General features: G+C 39.4%; 1 protein-coding gene and 1 long non-coding RNA gene across 3 annotated transcripts in view; one reads left to right on the forward strand and one right to left on the reverse strand.

The window, feature by feature from the left end:
• The window catches only part of LOC115254212 (uncharacterized), a 165,056-nt gene that overhangs the window by 27,089 nt on the left and 113,641 nt on the right, over positions 1-24,326 (forward strand). The window lies entirely within an intron of this gene.
• LOC109419892 (uncharacterized) lies at positions 7,059-8,229 on the reverse strand. 2 transcript variants are annotated; one of them, XR_002132453.3, is made up of 3 exons: positions 7,361-8,229; positions 7,236-7,305; positions 7,059-7,167 (listed from the first exon to the last, which is right to left on the reverse strand). It is a non-coding gene; the product is annotated as an uncharacterized LOC109419892 (long non-coding RNA). The 2 variants fall into 2 exon arrangements; XR_009997222.1 differs by having other exon boundaries at positions 7,236-8,229.

Genomic DNA, 24,326 nt, shown 5'->3' on the forward strand with positions numbered 1-24,326 from the left:
CATTCCCCTAAAACTGCTGGATGATATCATTTTTTGTATTGTTTTGTAATGTCACTGGTTGCAATGAAGTCCTGGATCATTTTTATCCCTTTCGTGACGAACCAGCACAATTGTGCTGTTGAGCAATAACAGTTTTGTGTAATTTTTTCAACTGTTTAGTCTTTGGTTTACCTGATGTAAATTGTTTTGATAATTGAGCCATTACTTGTACTTGCATGTGTGCAAATAAACTTTTGTTTATGTTGTGTGTGAAATTGACCACAACAAGTTAAACAAAAAGTGAGCAAAACTTGTAAAACATGAAAAAGTTTAATCTGTCGCAAATTTTTAATTTTTGATTTATCTAGGTGGACAAAGCTAGGAATCGAAAGACAAGGAGTAGTTCTAGCGAATGCCAAAGAAAAAATGTTGATATGTTAAAAAGTCTGAGAGTTCTGGAGAGCCAAATTTGAGCAATTTGTATGGAAATTTCACTTTTTTGAGGTCCGTCACGAAAGGGATATACAAATACGGTTTATCGATTAGCTTTAGAATCATTCACGGGAGGGGACGAATAGTTGTCCATTTTACCCTAATTTGCCCTGATATGTTGTTGCCTCATGAATGAATTGATTTCCCACATTTGCTTATGTCCGATTTGATGGACTTTTGGTACTGAAACCAATGTAATCAAAAGGACAGTTAAGAATATGACTTTGATGGGGAATTCAGGGTATAATAAGCATTAATCTTAATCTAAATTGGTAGCAAATATGCACACAACTAATTAAATTAGGCATCTTAAGTATATATAAAATTTGGTGCATTAAGACGCCCTATTTAATCAGTTTAACGCATATTTGACATATTTTATAAAATGCTTATTTTGCCCTTAATTCCCCATCAAAAACTGAAATAATAGAAAAAGTCATATACAGGTCGGACTCGATTATCCGGAGTCGGATACGGATGCTTCTCAAACATATATCTAGGGAACGGAATTATTTATAAAGCTGAAATTTTGACATTTTGTCAAGCCAACTTTGATTAGTGATCAGTCAAAATTTCAGCTTCTCACAAAACTTTGTTTACGAGATACTATTTTGGAAAGCGCCAGAACTCGACTCCGGATAATCGAGTCCGACCTGTATATGTCTTTTTGATAACAGTACCAATGCTAATAAGGGAAATAAATGTATTCATGCCATGACAAAAAATCAGGGCAAATTAATTTATTCAATACATGATAAAAAAATCAGGGCAAACTGGGGTGAGATGGACAGCTATTCATACCATTCCGAGAATGATCCTAGTATTAATCGTTGACCCGCATTTGTATATATCAAAAATGATCCAGGACTTCATGTTTTGCACCCAACAAAACCATACAAAATATGTTATTATCCAGCAGTTTTATGGAAATGTAGGGTAAAATAGGGAAAATATCTTTCATATATACGCATGATAACTGTTAGTTTCCAATTTCACCTAATGTTAATTTCAACGTTCTATAGCAGTATTTGTTTTTCATAACTACATTTGAAATCTATTTTTTTTATGAAAATAGGGCAAAATGGGGCAAATCGGACAACTCCCGAAGATGATTCTGGTGATAATAGATCTGGCGCTTTTTGTTCACGCCAAACAAATCACTTCAAATCAGTAACATTTAAAATCCATTCATAATTAGGAAAAAATATGAATAACCACAAGTTGTTGGGGCATATGGGGCAGAAGGATCTTTCATGTATGTTTATGATTTCCATTGACCTTTAATTACACCTGCAGCTGTTTTCAACGAGTTACAGTCGTGTTAGTTGTTTGAAAGTACATTTTGATTCTCTTTTTGTATGAAAAACGGGCAAAATGGACCACTTCCCGTGCCGTGCGGTGAATGAATTTAGCACCAATCGATTTCTCGTAATTTTTTACGTCAGAAATGGTCAACTTCGCGTACCGAAACCAGCGGCGATAAAAGATCCGTTTTTGGGTCGCTTTTTCCCACTGTGCACCCCCGAAACTTTTCGTTCGGAGAAATAGTGAAGAAGTTGACAGAGCTGTTCAGTACGCGAATCTCTTTGTTTAGCAAACGGCACAAGCAGTGAATCAAAATTCAACCATCGCGCAACAATAACGACAATGTCGCAACCTGTATTTGTTGTGACAAACAAACCCATGCGACATAAGTTTGTCCCAACTTGAAAATAATGGGAATAACATCGTACACCACGAGTTTAGAGATTTTTAAGCCTTGCATTGCGATTTTCGAACGGTAACTTCGAGTCGGTAAACACTGCAACTCTGGTGAAGCTCTATCATCAAACAGTTTCGACTTTGGGTTAGCAATAATTGATTATTCACGAGTTGAAAAGTACGCAACAAATTCAGCTTCCGTTTTGTCTGCAACAAAAAAATTCGAGATCATGTCATTATCTGTTACCAGTAGGGATAAAGAGTAATCGTCGCACCTTCTTTGTTGCTTGTTTTGTCTGACAATTCTCTTCACTGGGCACAAGTGCTTCCAGATTACCAAGAACGAAGCGGACGACTTTCTGACGTATGCTGGAACGGTGAACCGGTGCTGCGAAGCTCAACAACATTACGGCGGACCAATTCAAAAGCCTGATCTTCATCTGTGGACTACGATCATCAAACGCTGACGCTGACATCCGGACGAGGCTCTTGTCCAAGCTAGAAGCCAACACAGAAGGTGAATGCACCCTGGAGTAACTCATTTCCGAGTGCCATGGTGGAACAGAGGAAACCAGTAACACAGACAGACGTAACACCTGCGAAATTTCCATCGACCACGCTTTTAACGATCATTTTAAATTTTCATAGTTGTGGCTTTCATAACCAGAGGCGCCCGCATTGTTTTTCTATGCGTTTGACGTTTCACATTAGTGCCTTCTGTTGACGATATTGCGTGATTCGTGCCATTTTTTCACCAGGTGATGGTAGTGTGAACTGGGCGATGGATTTCCATGAAAGTCATTCAAGGTGTTACGTCCTAGGTTACGTCTGTTTGTCTGTGCCGGTAAGCTCAATATGTGCATCAATATGAACATCAACGGGTCACAAGCTACTCTTCAGTTGGACACCGCGTCGGACATTACCATCATTTCGTAGAAGGTGTGGAGGAAGAACCTGGGATCGCCATCACTCAAAACCACAACACGGACTGCCAAAACAGCGTCGGGAAATCAACTTCATCTACTCGGTGAACTCCAATGCTCAGTCACGGTCGAAGGAGTCACCAAAACTGCAACTTTCTATGTAACCAAAAACGGCATCAACCTGTACGGATTGGATTGGATCGAGCTATTCGAATTGTGGGATACACCGTTGTCTTCAATTTGAAATCAAGTCCAAGCCACTTCAGATCACATCAAGCAAGTCGATCGGTACAAGGCTACGTTTCCAGCAGTCTTCAAGTCCGGCCTTGGACACTGCAAAAAGATGAAAGTACGACTGTATCGCAAGCCCGATGCTAGACCCGTATTCAAGCCTAAACGACCAGTTCCTTTCACGTCCATGGAGAAGATCGACGCAGAGTGGGACCGACTCCAATCATTGGGAATAATCGAACCAGTGGATTTTTCACAGTAAGCTGCTCCGATCGTTGTCGTGAAGAAACCTGGAGGAAAAGTTCGAATATGTGCTGACTACTCAACAGGATTGAACGCTGTCGTCGGAGCCGAACCACTATCCACTATCAGTTCCTGATGACATCTTTACGAAGCTCAACGGTTGCCGGTATTTTAGCATCATCGACCTCAGCGATGCCTACCTTCAAGTGGAAGTGCACGATGATACAAAGCAGCTGCTCACTATCAAAACTCACCGAGGATTTTTCCGATTCAATCGGCTCGCATTCAAATTTGCTCCCGGGGCCTTCCAGCAATCGATGAATACCATGATCGCTGGTCTCAAAGGAGTGGATTCGTTTTTGGACGACATTTTGATCTACAGCAAAACCCAAAAGGAACATCACCAGATTCTTAACGCAGTATTCAAACGACTTCAAGAATATGGTTTCGTTTTGCGCGAAGAAAAGTGCAACATTCTTCAGAGTCAAGTGCAGTTTCATCGTAGACGAGAAAGTCCTCCATCCTGACCCAGCCAAAGTTGATGCCATTGTGAAGATGCCGCCTTCCAAAGACGTCACAACCCTACGTTCATTCCTTGGTGCAGTAAACTTTTATGCAAAATTCGTGCCCGAAATGCATCAACTGTGACGGCCGCTTGACGCAATGCTCAAGAAAGATGCAAAATTCGTTTGGACCAAAGAATGCCAGAGATCGTTCCAGCGTTTCAAAGAGGTACTCCAATCGGATTTGCTCCTGACCCATTATGACCCTTTATTGGATATCATAGTTGCTACCGATGCATCGCAATCTGAAATCGGTGCCTGCCTTCTACACAAGCTTCCGGATGGTTCAATCAAAGCCGTTGCACATGCATCTCGATCACTCACTCCGGCAGAGGCAAACTACGGACAGATATAGAAGGAAGGACTCGCACTGGTGTTCGCTGTAACAGAATTCCATCGAATGCTGCTAGGTCGCAAATTCACTCGCCAGACGGATCACCAACCACTCTTGCGAATTTTTGGACAAAAGAAGGGAATTCCGGTTCTTACGACCAACCGCCTTCAACGTTGGGCTTTGACGCTTCTATGCTATGATTTTGAAATCGAGTACCTGTCCACAACTCAATTTGGATATGCCGACGTTCTCTCTTTCGCCTCATCGACAATTACGTTAAATCAGAGGAAGATTTCATCATCGCATCCATGCAATTAGAAGACGGCGTCGAAATTCCGCTTCAAGAAGACATCAGCTCGCTACCCGTGACATTCAGGTCGGTTCGTGATGCTACTCTCAAATGTCCAGTCTTACACCAAGTGGCAAATTTCATCTAGCATGGGTGGCCTTCCAAACTCGACAACATCATTAACACGGCAGTACAAACCTTTTTCGCTCATCGAGACGCACTATCAGTAGTAAAGGACTGCATCATGATGTCTAACCGTTTGGTCATTCCGGAGAACTTCCGTCAGCGTATCCTCAAGCCTATGGAGCTGCTTGAGGATACGCTGACGGAAGTTCTCCGGAATGACCAAACGGTTAGACATCATGATGCACATCCAGGAATGGAGAGGATGAAAGCTGTTGCACGCAGCTACGTGTATTGGCCAAGGATCGATGACAATATTGCCGCGGCTTCTTGACGCTTTTTCCCAGTGGCCAGAAATTCGCATCGTATACGATCCCCGACAACAGCAGCAGTAACCGAGTTCCTGAACGAGCTGTTTTCTCGTTTTGGCATTCCCAACGTCATAGTTTCCGATAATGGCCCCAATTCACATCGGAACAGTTCGCAGTTCTGTGCAGAAGAAATGGCATTGAACACTTCCGGATATCACCCTATCACCCTCAGTCCAATGGTCAGGCGGAACGATTCATCGATACTCTGAAAAGATCTTTGCACAAAATCAACGAGGGGGAAACATGTCAGAAACGCTCCAGACATTCCTTCAAGTATACCGGACCACTCCAAGTCGTGTGCTGGACGGCAATACTCCATCGCAGCTGATGCTTGGTCATGAGAACAACTCTGGATCTGCTTCATCATGAACAATCACCACCGGCAATTCGCAATCACCACCAAGAAGAGCAGTTGAACCGAAAGCATGGAGTAACTACACGAGACTTCCATCGAGGTGATATGGTCTACAGCAGCAATACCAAGTGGCAGTGGGTTCCCGGCGTAATCATTGAAGCTATCGGTCGAGTCAACCATAACGTGCTGCTGGACGATTGGCATGGACGAAAGAAGCTGATAACACAGACAAACAGACGTAACACCTTGAACGATTTTCATGGAAATCCATCGCCCAGTGCACACTACCATCACCTGGTGGAAAAGTTGCACGAATCACTGTGTTGTGCAATATCGTATAACCCGCCAACCCGTCTAGCTTCCCTTTTAAAATGGATGGCTTAAGCGCCACTCCTAGAGGAGACCATCCAGCAGTTAAAGGTTTGCCCGGCCTGAGACTATCCAGAGGATAGGGTCAATGTTACCCGAAATCGGGGAGGAAGCTGACTGGTTGCCTTAAATCCAATTTACCTCACGCAATGCGTGGTCATATCACAGACATCCCCAAATTTACACATGCACTATGCCAATTTTGAAATGCTGAACGCTACGCAATGGTTCTCATCATCGGCTCAATTTCTCTCATCTCAACGGAACGATACGTATCCAATTGGAAAGTAATCTTAGCCAGAATCGGAGCTGACTACTCCACAAAATCAACAAAGAACGACAAACTGAAACGTACCCGAAACGATATGAGAACCCCCTTTAAACAGTAATTGCGAATCTAATCTGGGGCGCTACCAAACAACTTCACGACGAACAGCAGTATAGCAAACGGTACAAATGTCTTCCTATTCGATCATTAAGTTTAACACATGAAGCTTTCACACAAACATCAAGAGAGATTTATTTCGATCTGTTTATTCCCTACATTCGTTCTCGTAGCTAGCCTAGGTCTTATCTTCTCTTCCCTTTCCCTATCTTCGACAAACTGTCCTATCTAGTGTGTGCGACCTTTACCACTGTTGACCAGCGTGCGTGCGTGTGTCATACTCGATCGGTGTCTATCGGTACATGAGATTGGAGGTACCGGGACCATTCATGGATACACTGGTTGGTTGTGATGAGAACGTCTCATGCGCATGGACAATCACAAAACAGAGAAATGCATGCAAGTACTCACTACCTAGGATTTACGTGGTCTTCGATGGGATGTGAGGAGATGGCGGCGGGCACGCGGAGCTTCTTGGCTTACTCCGGCCCACTTTGCTCACGGTTGTAAGCGTCACCTACGGATTTTCTCTCTCACACCCTCGGCGCGTGGGCTTACGCGAGTACGCGGCACCTGCGTACGTACGGCGCAACAAAACGTATTCGTTGTCGTTGGTTGTTGGCGGTTTCCCCCGTCGTACGGAGCGGAAATAAAACTGATTGGGCTTGCCTGTCCAGGGCGCGATTTTTGACGAGACGCGGCCCTCTTCCGGCCACGTGTGCCCCGGGACCTTCGATGCCGATCGATGGGGTCAAAAGCGGTCTCTAGTGGGATGGTGGTGTAACGGCAAATGCCCGGCTGCCACGAACCTATTGAATGGAATATGCACGCACATGGTTGGGACACATTTCGCAATACGGTCTATAGCACACATTACCTTAAACGCACTCAATTCACGCACTTTGCCGCCACTTAATCGACTACAATTTCGCTATGTCGAATTCTATCTAAAGGGAAAGGTAATTAATTACTATCTAACTAGGGCCACCATATCGTCACTACCTTCCAAATTACACCACGACGCGGCACAAAATTTCCGACCACTTTTGCCTCTTCCACGGATCGAATCGAAGTGGCTGATTGAAATTGAAGGAAGCCTCAGATAGTCGCGATTTCAGGGTCATCATCTCTGAAGGTCGCGAATCTGCCCGAAGGTAGATTCCCGATCATTAACTGCTCGCAATTGTGCACACGTAATTTAGGTGACATCGCGACATCTCTTTCTGTCAGTCTATTCAATTCCCCCCAGTCAAGTTTCTCTCCGTAGTTTGGACGGATTGCTCAGAGCCGAAATGCAAAGGTCAATGCATCTTCAAAGGAAGCCTTCGCAGGTTGTTGCCCGCTAAATGGATAATTTCGTTTAGCATCATGACGCGCGGTTGGCTTGGGTCTCAGAAGTTTAGCGCGTGTAACTGGTAGTTGGGAACTCAGAAATAGACTGTATGTCAGATGCAACTCTTAGAAGCAGAAATGATTGATCTTGTGTAGCGGTGATTAGATATATGAATAAATTTAGAAAACGAATTTACATGCATTTTAATGACGAAAATATAAAAACATATATAATAACATTTTTACAGTGAAACATTATGAATGCAAAAGCGTACTTGTTACATCATTCCCCACTTAAATTACGAAAATTTGATTGGCATTGAGAATGGAGATGACAATAGCCAATCAAATTTTCGTAGGCCAAACAAGTCGTCTCAGTGAACACTACTATCGATTTTCGGGGTCATATATGATCATCGTCGACCAAGGTCAACTCCATCTCTATTTACAGATAAGGATCCATCACAGAACCTGTCTGCCACTGACCATCAGCGACGTGAGTCTCCGGTCTCCAGCAAAAATCTACACATAATATTACTAAAACGAATGCTAATAGAAGAACTTATAAATACGGGTAGGCCAGAATTACTAGATAACGTAAAAACAAAGACTTTACTTTGAGAAATAAACCATTCAAGTGACCGGAAGCTTGTTGATGACCTCATTCATTCACAAAAAAATCGAAAACACAAACAGATAAACGGCTTAAACTCGAGAGTTGTCGACAATCACGTACGTGGCAACCCTAATCCCACCTAATGCATCTGACAGGAGCCAACATCTATCGTGTATCCACAATGGAATGCTTTGTGGATACACAAATGTTTACATACAAGATGTTGGATTCTGGCCTGGCACCCAGGTGTCGACAATACTCTGAGCAAGCGCACACTAATGACGAAACCGACGAAACATTGTCTTCATACACCAGGACAAAGCCGATAATCGAAGACAACATTCACGAAAAACTCCACCTATGTGGACGAAAACCGATAAGTCCATTGGTCGTCTCTACCCCAGCACGTAGCGAGAAACGCGAGACGCCAACTTCCCTATCTTATATAACTGTTGCACATTGCAGTTCGCTGCCACGGAAAATGCATCCGCGATTTGCGCTAACTGAAACGTGAAACGTAAAAGCTCCTTAAAAGAGTTTTCAAACGCCAGGCAGTGCCGACTGCGAAAGCTCTTCAAGAATAACACATACACTCAAAAATACCATCCAATCATTCATCACTTGCATACAACATTGCTCGCAAAATCCAACTCCGGTTGAACTCCGACACAATACACACTCAAACATTTGACCGGTCTATCATACATGCCATGTCAACAACTAGAGAACTGTCAAGAAAAACCAAAACAAAACGGAAAGTGGATCGCGCACGCGAAGTACGTCGATACCGTGCAAAGCTGTGAAAAATCGTGAAAATAAGTGCGAAAACGATACGGAGTGCGTGGGTGAACGTCCATCGGGACGTTCCTGTGAGCCTAAGGAGAGTAGAACAGACTATTGTTCCAATATATCGGGTGTAAGTTGGTTTGTTTGTTTTGTTTCTTCCCCAGGTACGTTAGCGATACCGAAGGACAACTGACGGAGGAACTGCTGCGATATGCGCGAGCAATCGGTTTGCGCGAGCAGTCATTTTCACCATGGGCAACCGGAAAGGAATAAATGGGGGCAACTTGCATGCAAGTGCGCGAGCAGTTGCAACATTAAATATATTGCATGCAAGTTGCTCGCGCAAACCTGTCGGCGCGGTAGAACGCTATAGAAATTTTTTTCACAACTTTTCACCGAAAATGGAACTTCGGAAGTCAGGGGGGGTGGTAGATGTAGGGTCGCGTACCATTTGGGCAGGTGTACCTATTTTGGGCACTTGCCGCTATAACTAAGTCAATTTGAAACCGATTGATTTGAAAATTTGTATAGAGTTATGACTTATAGGCACGTACAGTATCTAACTCTGTACAAAAATTCAAATCAATCGGTTTGAAATTGACTTAGTTATAGTGGCAAGTGCCCGAAATAGGTACACCTACCCAAATGGTACAAGACCCTATCTGGATGCGAATCGATTGTGACACTTCCAAAGTAGGGTATCTCGATAGAGAAGATCAATGCGCCAGAAAAGTATTATTTCCCATATTAAATATTTCCTTAGTGCGCCAGAAAAGGTAGCCTGCGACTTGACATACCCTTCACTGCCGGTGGAAGCATAATTGTCCCATGTGCATTTTTGGCAATATTGAGATTTTGCAGCCCATGACCATGTATCGTGGGGTACTATCATATAGGGAAATAAAAATAGGTAGTTTGTTCCGAAAATTGTTGAAAAAATGCATGGCCGATTTGTAACATTCTTAAAAGTGGACGCATAAGCGTCACGTTTCATTGGAAATCCTATGGAACTATAAAATCGCTCTAAAACAAAAAATAGTACTCAAATTAAAAATTGGTTGATGTTAGAACACGATTCAGCACTTATACTTCATAGTTGAGACAATTTACTTTTTTCGAACTTTGGACGCGATTTTCTCGATTGTCTGTTTTTGCACATGGGACATTTATGCGTCCACCGGCAGTTCACTGAACGATCCCACGACACCTGGCCAGGTCCTTACGATCAGCGGGGAAGGGAAGGAAATGTTGCTAAAATCTACTTCAGATGATGCCCAAGAACTTCGTCCACCATCACAGATTGTATCTGAAGTTGGAAATGGGTGGGAAATTCTGGGGCGCTTTCCTTGGCGAAAATGCGTTGTTTAAAATATGAATTATATTTAGGTAAGGTACCATATGTGTATGTGCATATGAAAATTATAATGAGTGTCAGGTGTTCTAAGCAGCAAGGATCGGACCCATCCATTCAGCAATGATCGCAGTCCCCGAACATAATAACAAAAATTCCAAATCAATTAAATAAAGCTTCGGAACATTATCTCACCAAAGAAGACTGATAGCAGGACACCTTAGGAAGAGTTTGTAACCATTCATTGATCCGGGTGTGCCTGCCTTGGAATTTTATAAGACATTTCCTAGAAGGTCTCTTAGAAAGTCAATAATTCCTATGAAGAAAATCACCGAATAACAAAAATTCCAAATCAATGAAATAAAGCTTCGGAACATTATCTCACCAGTTAAGACTGATAGCAGGACACCTTAGGAAGAGTTTGTAACCTTTCATTGATCCGGGTGTGCCTGCCTTGGAGTGTTATAAGAAATTTCCTACAAGGTCTCTTAGAAAGTCAATAATTCCTATGAAGAAAATCACCGAATAACAAAAATTCCAAATCAATGAAATAAAGCTTCGGAACATTATCTCACCAGTTAAGACTGATAGCAGGACACCTTAGGAAGAGTTTGTAACCTTTCATTGATCCAGGTGTGCCTGCCTTGGAATTTTATAAGACATTTCCTAGAAGGTCTCTTAGAAAGTCAATAATTCCTATGAAGAAAATCACCTAATAACAAAAATTCCAAATCAATGAAATAAAGCTTCGGAACATTATCTCACCAGTTAAGACTGATAGCAGGACACCTTAGGAAGAGTTTGTAACCTTTCATTGATCCGGGTGTGCCTGCCTTGGAGTTTTATAAGACATTTCCTAGAAGGTCTTTTGCAAAGTCAATTATTCCTATGAAGAAGATCACCGATTAACAAAAAATCCAAATCAATGAAATAAAGCTTCGGAACATTATCTCACCAGTTAAGACTGATAGCAGGACACCTTAGGAAGAGTTTGTAACCTTTCATTGATCCGGGTGTGCCTGCCTTGGAGTGTTATAAGAAATTTCCTACAAGGTCTCTTAGAAAGTCAATAATTCCTATGAAGAAAATCACCTAATAACAAAAATTCCAAATCAATGAAATAAAGCTTCGGAACATTATCTCACCAGTTAAGACTGATAGCAGGACACCTTAGGAAGAGTTTGTAACCTTTCATTGATCCGGGTGTGCCTGCCTTGGACTTTAATAAGACATTTCCTAGAAGGTCTTTTGGAAAGTCAATTATTCCTATGAAGAAGATCCCCGATTAACAAAAAATCCAAATCAATGAAATAAAGCTTCGGAACATTATCTCACCAGTTAAGACTGATAGCAGGACACCTTAGGAAGAGTTTGTAACCTTTCATTGATCCGGGTGTGCCTGCCTTGGAGTGTTATAAGAAATTTCCTACAAGGTCTCTTAGAAAGTCAATAATTCCTATGAAGAAAATCACCTAATAACAAAAATTCCAAATCAATGAAATAAAGCTTCGGAACATTATCTCACCAGTTAAGACTGATAGCAGGACGCCTTAGGAAGGGTTTGTAACCTTTCATTGATCCAGGTGTGCCTGCCTTGGAGTTTTATAAGAAATTTCCTACAAGGTCTCTTAGAAAGTCAATAATTCCTATGAAGAAGATCACCGATTAACAAAAAATCCAAATCAATTAAATAAAGCTTCGGAACATTATCTCACCAGTTAAGACTGATAGCAGGACACCTTAGGAAGAGTTTGTAACCTTTCATTGATCCGGGTGTGCCTGCCTTGGAGTTTTATAAGACATTTCCTAGAAGGTCTCTTAGAAAGTCAATAATTCCTATGAAGAAAATCACCTAATAACAAAAATTCCAAATCAATGAAATAAAGCTTCGGAACATTATCTGACCAGTTAAGACTGATAGCAGGACACCTTAGGAAGAGTTTGTAACCTTTCATTGATCCGGGTGTGCCTGCCTTGGAATTTTATAAAACATTTCCTAGAAGGTCTCTTAGAAAGTCAATAATTCCTATGAAGAAAATCACCTAATAACAAAAATTCCAAATCAATGAAATAAAGCTTCGGAACATTATCTCACCAGTTAAGACTGATAGCATGACACCTTAGGAAGAGTTTGTAACCTTTCATTGATCCGGGTGTGCCTGCCTTGGACTTTTATAAGAAATTTCCTACAAGGTCTCTTAGAAAGTCAATAATTCCTATGAAGAAGATCACCGATTAACAAAAAATCCAAATCAATTAAATAAAGCTTCGGAACATTATCTCACCAGTTAAGACTGATAGCAGGACACCTTAGGAAGAGTTTGTAACCTTTCATTGATCCGGGTGTGCCTGCCTTGGAGTTTTATAAGACATTTCCTAGAAGGTCTCTTAGAAAGTCAATAATTCCTATGAAGAAAATCACCTAATAACAAAAAATCCAAATCAATTAAATAAAGCTTCGGAACATTATATCACCAGTTAAGACTGATAGCAGGACACCTTAGGAAGAGTTTGTAACCTTTCATTGATCCGGGTGTGCCTGCCTTGGAGTTTTATAAGACATTTCCTAGAAGGTCACTTAGAAAGTCAATAATTCCTATGAAGAAAATCACCTAATAACAAAAATTCCAAATCAATGAAATAAAGCTTCGGAACATTATCTGACCAGTTAAGACTGATAGCAGGACACCTTAGGAAGAGTTTGTAACCTTTCATTGATCCGGGTGTGCCTGCCTTGGACTTTTATAAGAAATTTCCTACAAGGTCTCTTAGAAAGTCAATAATTCCTATGAAGAAGATCACCGATTAACAAAAAATCCAAATCAATTAAATAAAGCTTCGGAACATTATCTCACCAGTTAAGACTGATAGCAGGACACCTTAGGAAGAGTTTGTAACCTTTCATTGATCCGGGTGTGCCTGCCTTGGAGTTTTATAAGACATTTCCTACAAGGTCTCTTAGAAAGTCAATAATTCCTATGAAGAAGATCACCGATAAACAAAAAATCCAAATCAATTAAATAAAGCTTCGGAACATTATATCACCAGTTAAGACTGATAGCAGGACACCTTAGGAAGAGTTTGTAACCTTTCATTGATCCGGGTGTGCCTGCCTTGGAGTTTTATAAGACATTTCCTAGAAGGTCTCTTAGAAAGTCAATAATTCCTATGAAGAAAATCACCTAATAACAAAAATTCCAAATCAATGAAATAAAGCTTCGGAACATTATCTCACCAGTTAAGACTGATAGCAGGATACCTTAGGAAGAGTTTGTAACCTTTCATTGATCCGAGTGTGCCTGCCTTGGAGTTTTATAAGACATTTCCTAGAAGGTCTCTTAGAAAGTCAATAATTCCTATGAAGAAAATCACCTAATAACAAAAATTCCAAATCAATGAAATAAAGCTTCGGAACATTATCTCACCAGTTAAGACTGATAGCAGGACACCTTAGGAAGAGTTTGTAACCTTTCATTGATCCGGGTGTGCCTGCCTTGGAGTTTTATAAGACATTTCCTACAAGGTCTCTTAGAAAGTCAATAATTCCTATGAAGAAGATCACCGATAAACAAAAAATCCAAATCAATTAAATAAAGCTTCGGAACATTATATCACCAGTTAAGACTGATAGCAGGACACCTTAGGAAGAGTTTGTAACCTTTCATTGATCCGGGTGTGCCTGCCTTGGAGTTTTATAAGACATTTCCTAGAAGGTCTCTTAGAAAGTCAATAATTCCTATGAAGAAAATCACCTAATAACAAAAATTCCAAATCAATGAAATAAAGCTTCGGAACATTATATCACCAGTTAAGACTGATAGCAGGACACCTTAGGAAGAGTTTGTAACCTTTCATTGATCCGGGTGTGCCTGCCTTGGAGTTTTATAAGACATTTCCTAGAAGGTCTCTTAGAAAGTCAATAATTCCAATGAAGAAAATCACCGAATAACAAAAATTCCAAATCAATGAAATAAAGCTTCGGAACATTATCTCACCAGTTAAGACTGATAGCAGGACACCTTAGGAAGAGTTTGTAACCTTTCATTGATCCGGGTGTGCCTGCCTTGGACTTTTATAAGACATTTCCTAGAAGGTCTCTTAGAAAGTCAATAATTCCTATGAAGAAAATCACCGAATAACAAAAATTCCAAATCAATGAAATAAAGCTTCGGAACATTATCTCACTAGTCTAGGCTGATAGTGGGACACCTTAGGAAGAGTTTGTAACCTTTCATTGATCCGGGTGTGCCTGCCTTGGAATTTTATAAGACATTTCCTAGAAGGTCTCTTAGAAAGTCAATAATTCCTATGAAGAAAATCACCTAATAACAAAAATTCCAAATCAATGAAATAAAGCTTCGGAACATTATCTCACCAGTTAAGACTGATAGCAGGACACCTTAGGAAGAGTTTGTAACCTTTCATTGATCCGGGTGTGCCTGCCTTGGAGTGTTATAAGACATTTCCTAGAAGGTCTCTTAAAAAGTCAATAATTCCTATGAAGAAAATCACCTAATAACAAAAATTCCAAATCAATGAAATAAAGCTTCGGAACATTATCTCACTAGTCTAGGCTGATAGTGGGACACCTTAGGAAGAGTTTGTAACCTTTCATTGATCCAGGTGTGCCTGCCTTGTAGGAAATTTCTTATAACACTCCAAGGCAGGCACACCCGGATCAATGAAAGGTTACAAACTCTTCCTAAGGTGTCCCACTATCAGCCTAGACTAGTGAGATAATGTTCCGAAGCTTTATTTCATTGATTTGGAATTTTTGTTATTCGGTGATTTTCTTCATTGGAATTATTGACTTTCTAAGAGACCTTCTAGGAAATGTCTTATAACACTCCAAGGCAGGCACACCCGGATCAATGAAAGGTTACAAACTCTTCCTAAGGTGTCCTGCTATCAGTCTTAACTGGTGAGATAATGTTCCGAAGCTTTATTTCATTGATTTGGAATTTTTGTTATTCGGTGATTTTCTTCATAGGAATTATTGACTTTCTAAGAGACCTTGTAGGAAATTTCTTATAACACTCCAAGGCAGGCACACCCGGATCAATGAAAGGTTACAAACTCTTCCTAAGGTGTCCCACTATCAGCCTAGACTAGTGAGATAATGTTCCGAAGCTTAATTTCATTGATTTGGAATTTTTGTTATTATGTGATTTTTTTCATTGGAATTATTGACTTTCTAAGAGACCTTCTAGGAAATGTCTTATAACACTCCAAGGCAGGCACACCCGGATCAATGAAAGGTTACAAACTCTTCCTAAGGTGTCCCACTATCAGCCTAGACTAGTGAGATAATGTTCCGAAGCTTAATTTCATTGATTTGGAATTTTTGTTATTCGGTGATTTTCTTCATTGGAATTATTGACTTTCTAAGAGACCTTCTAGGAAATGTCTTATAACACTCCAAGGCAGGCACACCCGGATCAATGAAAGGTTACAAACTCTTCCTAAGGTGTCCCACTATCAGCCTAGACTAGTGAGATAATGTTCCGAAGCTTTATTTCATTGATTTGGAATTTTTGTTATTAGGTGATTTTCTTCATAGGAATTATTGACTTTCTAAGAGACCTTCTAGGAAATGTCTTATAAAACTCCAAGGCAGGCACACTCGGATCAATGAAAGGTTACAAACTCTTCCTAAGGTATCCTGCTATCAGTCTTAACTGGTGAGATAATGTTCCGAAGCTTTATTTCATTGATTTGGAATTTTTGTTATTAGGTGATTTTCTTCATAGGAATTATTGACTTTCTAAGAGACCTTGTAGGAAATTTCTTATAACACTCCAAGGCAGGCACACCCGGATCAATGAAAGGTTACAAACTCTTCCTAAGGTATCCTGCTATCAGTCTTAACTGGTCAGATAATGTTCCGAAGCTTTATTTCATTGATTTGGAATTTTTGTTATTCGGTGATTTTCTTCATAGGAATTATTGACTTTCTAAGAGACCTTGTAGGAAATTTCTTATAACACTCCAAGGCAGGCACACCCGGATCAATGAAAGGTTACAAACTCTTCCTAAGGTGTCCTGCTATCAGTCTTAACTGGTGAGATAATGTTCCGAAGCTTTATTTCATTGATTTGGAATTTTTGTTATTAGGTGATTTTCTTCATAGGAATTATTGACTTTCTAAGAGACCTTCTTGGAAATGTCTTATAAAACTCCAAGGCAGGCACACCCGGATCAATGAAAGGTTACAAACTCTTCCTAAGGTGTCCTGCTATCAGTCTTAACTGGTGAGATAATGTTCCGAAGCTTTATTTCATTGATTTGGAATTTTTGTTATTAGGTGATTTTCTTCATAGGAATTATTGACTTTTTAAGAGACCTTCTAGGAAATGTCTTATAAAACTCCAAGGCAGGCACACCCGGATCAATGAAAGGTTACAAACTCTTCCTAAGGTGTCCTGCTATCAGTCTTAACTGGTGAGATAATGTTCCGAAGCTTTATTTCATTGATTTGGAATTTTTGTTATTCGGTGATTTTCTTCATAGGAATTATTGACTTTCTAAGAGACCTTGTAGGAAATTTCTTATAACACTCCAAGGCAGGCACACCCGGATCAATGAAAGGTTACAAACTCTTCCTAAGGTGTCCTGCTATCAGTCTTAACTGGTGAGATAATGTTCCGAAGCTTTATTTCATTGATTTGGAATTTTTGTTATTAGGTGATTTTCTTCATAGGAATTATTGACTTTCTAAGAGACCTTCTTGGAAATGTCTTATAAAACTCCAAGGCAGGCACACCCGGATCAATGAAAGGTTACAAACTCTTCCTAAGGTGTCCTGCTATCAGTCTTAACTGGTGAGATAATGTTCCGAAGCTTTATTTCATTGATTTGGAATTTTTGTTATTAGGTGATTTTCTTCATAGGAATTATTGACTTTCTAAGAGACCTTCTTGGAAATGTCTTATAAAACTCCAAGGCAGGCACACCCGGATCAATGAAAGGTTACAAACTCTTCCTAAGGTGTCCTGCTATCAGTCTTAACTGGTGAGATAATGTTCCGAAGCTTTATTTCATTGATTTGGAATTTTTGTTATTAGGTGATTTTCTTCATAGGAATTATTGACTTTCTAAGAGACCTTCTTGGAAATGTCTTATAAAACTCCAAGGCAGGCACACCCGGATCAATGAAAGGTTACAAACTCTTCCTAAGGTGTCCCACTATCAGCCTAGACTAGTGAGATAATGTTCCGAAGCTTAATTTCATTGATTTGGATTTTTTGTTATTCGGTGATTTTCTTCATTGGAATTATTGACTTTCTAAGAGACCTTCTAGGAAATGTCTTATAAAACTCCAAGGCAGGCACACCCGGATCAATGAAAGGTTACAAACTCTTCCTAAGGTGTCCTGCTATCAGTCTTAACTGGTGAGATAATGTTCCGAAGCTTTATTTCATTGATTTGGATTTTTTGTTATTCGGTGATTTTCTTCATAGGAATTATTGACTTTCTAAGAGACCTTGTAGGAAATTTCTTATAACACTCCAAGGCAGGCACACCCGGATCAATGAAAGGTTACAAACTCTTCCTAAGGTGTCCCACTATCAGCCTAGACTAGTGAGATAATGTTCCGAAGCTTTATTTCATTGATTTGGAATTTTTGTTATTAGGTGATTTTCTTCATAGGAATTATTGACTTTTTAAGAGACCTTCTAGGAAATGTCTTATAACACTCCAAGGCAGGCACACCCGGATCAATGAAAGGTTACAAACTCTTCCTAAGGTGTCCCACTATCAGCCTAGACTAGTGAGATAATGTTCCGAAGCTTAATTTCATTGATTTGGAATTTTTGTTATTCGGTGATTTTCTTCATTGGAATTATTGACTTTCTAAGAGACCTTGTAGGAAATTTCTTATAACACTCCAAGGCAGGCACACCCGGATCAATGAAAGGTTACAAACTCTTCCTAAGGTGTCCCACTATCAGCCTAGACTAGTGAGATAATGTTCCGAAGCTTAATTTCATTGATTTGGAATTTTTGTTATTATGTGATTTTTTTCATTGGAATTATTGACTTTCTAAGAGACCTTCTAGGAAATGTCTTATAACACTCCAAGGCAGGCACACCCGGATCAATGAAAGGTTACAAACTCTTCCTAAGGTGTCCCACTATCAGCCTAGACTAGTGAGATAATGTTCCGAAGCTTAATTTCATTGATTTGGAATTTTTGTTATTCGGTGATTTTCTTCATTGGAATTATTGACTTTCTAAGAGACCTTCTAGGAAATGTCTTATAACACTCCAAGGCAGGCACACCCGGATCAATGAAAGGTTACAAACTCTTCCTAAGGTGTCCCACTATCAGCCTAGACTAGTGAGATAATGTTCCGAAGCTTTATTTCATTGATTTGGAATTTTTGTTATTAGGTGATTTTCTTCATAGGAATTATTGACTTTCTAAGAGACCTTCTAGGAAATGTCTTATAAAACTCCAAGGCAGGCACACTCGGATCAATGAAAGGTTACAAACTCTTCCTAAGGTATCCTGCTATCAGTCTTAACTGGTGAGATAATGTTCCGAAGCTTTATTTCATTGATTTGGAATTTTTGTTATTAGGTGATTTTCTTCATAGGAATTATTGACTTTCTAAGAGACCTTCTAGGAAATGTCTTATAAAACTCCAAGGCAGGCACACCCGGATCAATGAAAGGTTACAAACTCTTCCTAAGGTGTCCTGCTATCAGTCTTAACTGGTGAGATAATGTTCCGAAGCTTTATTTAATTGATTTGGATTTTTTGTTATTAGGTGATTTTCTTCATAGGAATTATTGACTTTCTAAGAGACCTTGTAGGAAATGTCTTATAAAACTCCAAGGCAGGCACACCCGGATCAATGAAAGGTTACAAACTCTTCCTAAGGTGTCCTGCTATCAGTCTTAACTGGTGAGATAATGTTCCGAAGCTTTATTTCATTGATTTGGAATTTTTGTTATTAGGTGATTTTCTTCATAGGAATTATTGACTTTCTAAGAGACCTTCTAGGAAATGTCTTATAAAACTCCAAGGCAGGCACACCCGGATCAATGAAAGGTTACAAACTCTTCCTAAGGTGTCCCACTATCAGCCTAGACTAGTGAGATAATGTTCCGAAGCTTTATTTCATTGATTTGGAATTTTTGTTATTAGGTGATTTTCTTCATAGGAATTATTGACTTTCTAAGAGACCTTGTAGGAAATTTCTTATAAAACTCCAAGGCAGGCACACCCGGATCAATGAAAGGTTACAAACTCTTCCTAAGGTGTCCCACTATCAGCCTAGACTAGTGAGATAATGTTCCGAAGCTTTATTTCATTGATTTGGAATTTTTGTTATTCGGTGATTTTCTTCATAGGAATTATTGACTTTTTAAGAGACCTTCTAGGAAATGTCTTATAAAATTCCAAGGCAGGCACACCTGGATCAATGAAAGGTTACAAACTCTTCCTAAGGTGTCCCACTATCAGCCTAGACTAGTGAGATAATGTTCCGAAGCTTTATTTCATTGATTTGGAATTTTTGTTATTCGGTGATTTTCTTCATAGGAATTATTGACTTTCTAAGAGACCTTCTAGGAAATGTCTTATAAAAGTCCAAGGCAGGCACACCCGGATCAATGAAAGGTTACAAACTCTTCCTAAGGTGTCCTGCTATCAGTCTTAACTGGTGAGATAATGTTCCGAAGCTTTATTTCATTGATTTGGAATTTTTGTTATTAGGTGATTTTCTTCATAGGAATTATTGACTTTCTAAGAGACCTTCTAGGAAATGTCTTATAAAATTCCAAGGCAGGCACACCCGGATCAATGAAAGGTTACAAACTCTTCCTAAGGTGTCCCACTATCAGCCTAGACTAGTGAGATAATGTTCCGAAGCTTTATTTCATTGATTTGGAATTTTTGTTATTCGGTGATTTTCTTCATAGGAATTATTGACTTTCTAAGAGACCTTCTAGGAAATGTCTTATAAAAGTCCAAGGCAGGCACACCCGGATCAATGAAAGGTTACAAACTCTTCCTAAGGTGTCCTGCTATCAGTCTTAACTGGTGAGATAATGTTCCGAAGCTTTATTTCATTGATTTGGAATTTTTGTTATTCGGTGATTTTCTTCATTGGAATTATTGACTTTCTAAGAGACCTTCTAGGAAATGTCTTATAAAACTCCAAGGCAGGCACACCCGGATCAATGAAAGGTTACAAACTCTTCCTAAGGTGTCCCACTATCAGCCTAGACTAGTGAGATAATGTTCCGAAGCTTTATTTCATTGATTTGGAATTTTTGTTATTAGGTGATTTTCTTCATAGGAATTATTGACTTTTTAAGAGACCTTCTAGGAAATGTCTTATAAAACTCCAAGGCAGGCACACCCGGATCAATGAAAGGTTACAAACTCTTCCTAAGGTGTCCCACTATCAGCCTAGACTAGTGAGATAATGTTCCGAAGCTTTATTTCATTGATTTGGAATTTTTGTTATTAGGTGATTTTCTTCATAGGAATTATTGACTTTCTAAGAGACCTTCTAGGAAATGTCTTATAAAACTCCAAGGCAGGCACACCCGGATCAATGAAAGGTTACAAACTCTTCCTAAGGTGTCCTGCTATCAGTCTTAACTGGTGAGATAATGTTCCGAAGCTTTATTTCATTGATTTGGATTTTTTGTTATTAGGTGATTTTCTTCATAGGAATTATTGACTTTCTAAGAGACCTTCTAGGAAATGTCTTATAAAAGTCCAAGGCAGGCACACCCGGATCAATGAAAGGTTACAAACTCTTCCTAAGGTGTCCTGCTATCAGTCTTAACTGGTGAGATAATGTTCCGAAGCTTTATTTCATTGATTTGGAATTTTTGTTATTCGGTGATTTTCTTCATTGGAATTATTGACTTTCTAAGAGACCTTGCAGGAAATTTCTTATAAAACTCCAAGGCAGGCACACCCGGATCAATGAAAGGTTACAAACTCTTCCTAAGGTGTCCCACTATCAGCCTAGACTAGTGAGATAATGTTCCGAAGCTTTATTTCATTGATTTGGAATTTTTGTTATTAGGTGATTTTCTTCATAGGAATTATTGACTTTCTAAGAGACCTTGTAGGAAATTTCTTATAAAACTCCAAGGCAGGCACACCCGGATCAATGAAAGGTTACAAACTCTTCCTAAGGTGTCCCACTATCAGCCTAGACTAGTGAGATAATGTTCCGAAGCTTTATTTCATTGATTTGGAATTTTTGTTATTCGGTGATTTTCTTCATAGGAATTATTGACTTTTTAAGAGACCTTCTAGGAAATGTCTTATAAAATTCCAAGGCAGGCACACCTGGATCAATGAAAGGTTACAAACTCTTCCTAAGGTGTCCCACTATCAGCCTAGACTAGTGAGATAATGTTCCGAAGCTTTATTTCATTGATTTGGAATTTTTGTTATTCGGTGATTTTCTTCATTGGAATTATTGACTTTCTAAGAGACCTTCTAGGAAATGTCTTATAAAACTCCAAGGCAGGCACACCCGGATCAATGAAAGGTTACAAACTCTTCCTAAGGTGTCCCACTATCAGCCTAGACTAGTGAGATAATGTTCCGAAGCTTTATTTCATTGATTTGGAATTTTTGTTATTAGGTGATTTTCTTCATAGGAATTATTGACTTTTTAAGAGACCTTCTAGGAAATGTCTTATAAAACTCCAAGGCAGGCACACCCGGATCAATGAAAGGTTACAAACTCTTCCTAAGGTGTCCCACTATCAGCCTAGACTAGTGAGATAATGTTCCGAAGCTTTATTTCATTGATTTGGAATTTTTGTTATTAGGTGATTTTCTTCATAGGAATTATTGACTTTCTAAGAGACCTTCTAGGAAATGTCTTATAAAACTCCAAGGCAGGCACACCCGGATCAATGAAAGGTTACAAACTCTTCCTAAGGTGTCCTGCTATCAGTCTTAACTGGTGAGATAATGTTCCGAAGCTTTATTTCATTGATTTGGATTTTTTGTTATTAGGTGATTTTCTTCATAGGAATTATTGACTTTCTAAGAGACCTTCTAGGAAATGTCTTATAAAACTCCAAGGCAGGCACACCCGGATCAATGAAAGGTTACAAACTCTTCCTAAGGTGTCCCACTATCAGCCTAGACTAGTGAGATAATGTTCCGAAGCTTTATTTCATTGATTTGGAATTTTTGTTATTAGGTGATTTTCTTCATAGGAATTATTGACTTTCTAAGAGACCTTCTAGGAAATGTCTTATAAAAGTCCAAGGCAGGCACACCCGGATCAATGAAAGGTTACAAACTCTTCCTAAGGTGTCCTGCTATCAGTCTTAACTGGTGAGATAATGTTCCGAAGCTTTATTTCATTGATTTGGAATTTTTGTTATTAGGTGATTTTCTTCATAGGAATTATTGACTTTCTAAGAGACCTTCTAGGAAATGTCTTATAAAATTCCAAGGCAGGCACACCCGGATCAATGAAAGGTTACAAACTCTTCCTAAGGTGTCCCACTATCAGCCTAGACTAGTGAGATAATGTTCCGAAGCTTTATTTCATTGATTTGGAATTTTTGTTATTCGGTGATTTTCTTCATAGGAATTATTGACTTTCTAAGAGACCTTCTAGGAAATGTCTTATAAAAGTCCAAGGCAGGCACACCCGGATCAATGAAAGGTTACAAACTCTTCCTAAGGTGTCCTGCTATCAGTCTTAACTGGTGAGATAATGTTCCGAAGCTTTATTTCATTGATTTGGAATTTTTGTTATTCGGTGATTTTCTTCATTGGAATTATTGACTTTCTAAGAGACCTTCTAGGAAATGTCTTATAAAACTCCAAGGCAGGCACACCCGGATCAATGAAAGGTTACAAACTCTTCCTAAGGTGTCCCACTATCAGCCTAGACTAGTGAGATAATGTTCCGAAGCTTTATTTCATTGATTTGGAATTTTTGTTATTAGGTGATTTTCTTCATAGGAATTATTGACTTTCCAAGAGACCTTCTAGGAAATGTCTTATAAAATTCCAAGGCAGGCACACCCGGATCAATGAAAGGTTACAAACTCTTCCTAAGGTGTCCCACTATCAGCCTAGACTAGTGAGATAATGTTCCGAAGCTTAATTTCATTGATTTGGATTTTTTGTTATTCGGTGATTTTCTTCATTGGAATTATTGACTTTCTAAGAGACCTTCTAGGAAATGGCTTATAAAACTCCAAGGCAGGCACACCCGGATCAATGAAAGGTTACAAACTCTTCCTAAGATGTCCTGCTATCAGTCTTAACTGGTGAGATAATGTTCCGAAGCTTTATTTCATTGATTTGGAATTTTTGTTATTAGGTGATTTTCTTCATAGGAATTATTGACTTTCTAAGAGACCTTCTAGGAAATGTCTTATAAAACTCCAAGGCAGGCACACCCGGATCAATGAAAGGTTACAAACTCTTCCTAAGGTGTCCCACTATCAGCCTAGACTAGTGAGATAATGTTCCGAAGCTTTATTTCATTGATTTGGAATTTTTGTTATTCGGTGATTTTCTTCATAGGAATTATTGACTTTCTAAGAGACCTTCTAGGAAATGTCTTATAAAAGTCCAAGGCAGGCACACCCGGATCAATGAAAGGTTACAAACTCTTCCTAAGGTGTCCTGCTATCAGTCTTAACTGGTGAGATAATGTTCCGAAGCTTTATTTCATTGATTTGGAATTTTTGTTATTCGGCGATTTTCTTCATAGGAATTATTGACTTTCTAAGAGACCTTGTAGGAAATTTCTTATAAAACTCCAAGGCAGGCACACCCGGATCAATGAAAGGTTACAAACTCTTCCTAAGGTGTCCTGCTATCAGTCTTAACTGGTGAGATAATGTTCCGAAGCTTTATTTCATTG

This window comes from Aedes albopictus, chromosome 2 (genome assembly GCF_035046485.1).
Source record: "Aedes albopictus strain Foshan chromosome 2, AalbF5, whole genome shotgun sequence".
NCBI classification, from domain to species: Eukaryota; Metazoa; Arthropoda; class Insecta; order Diptera; family Culicidae; genus Aedes; species Aedes albopictus.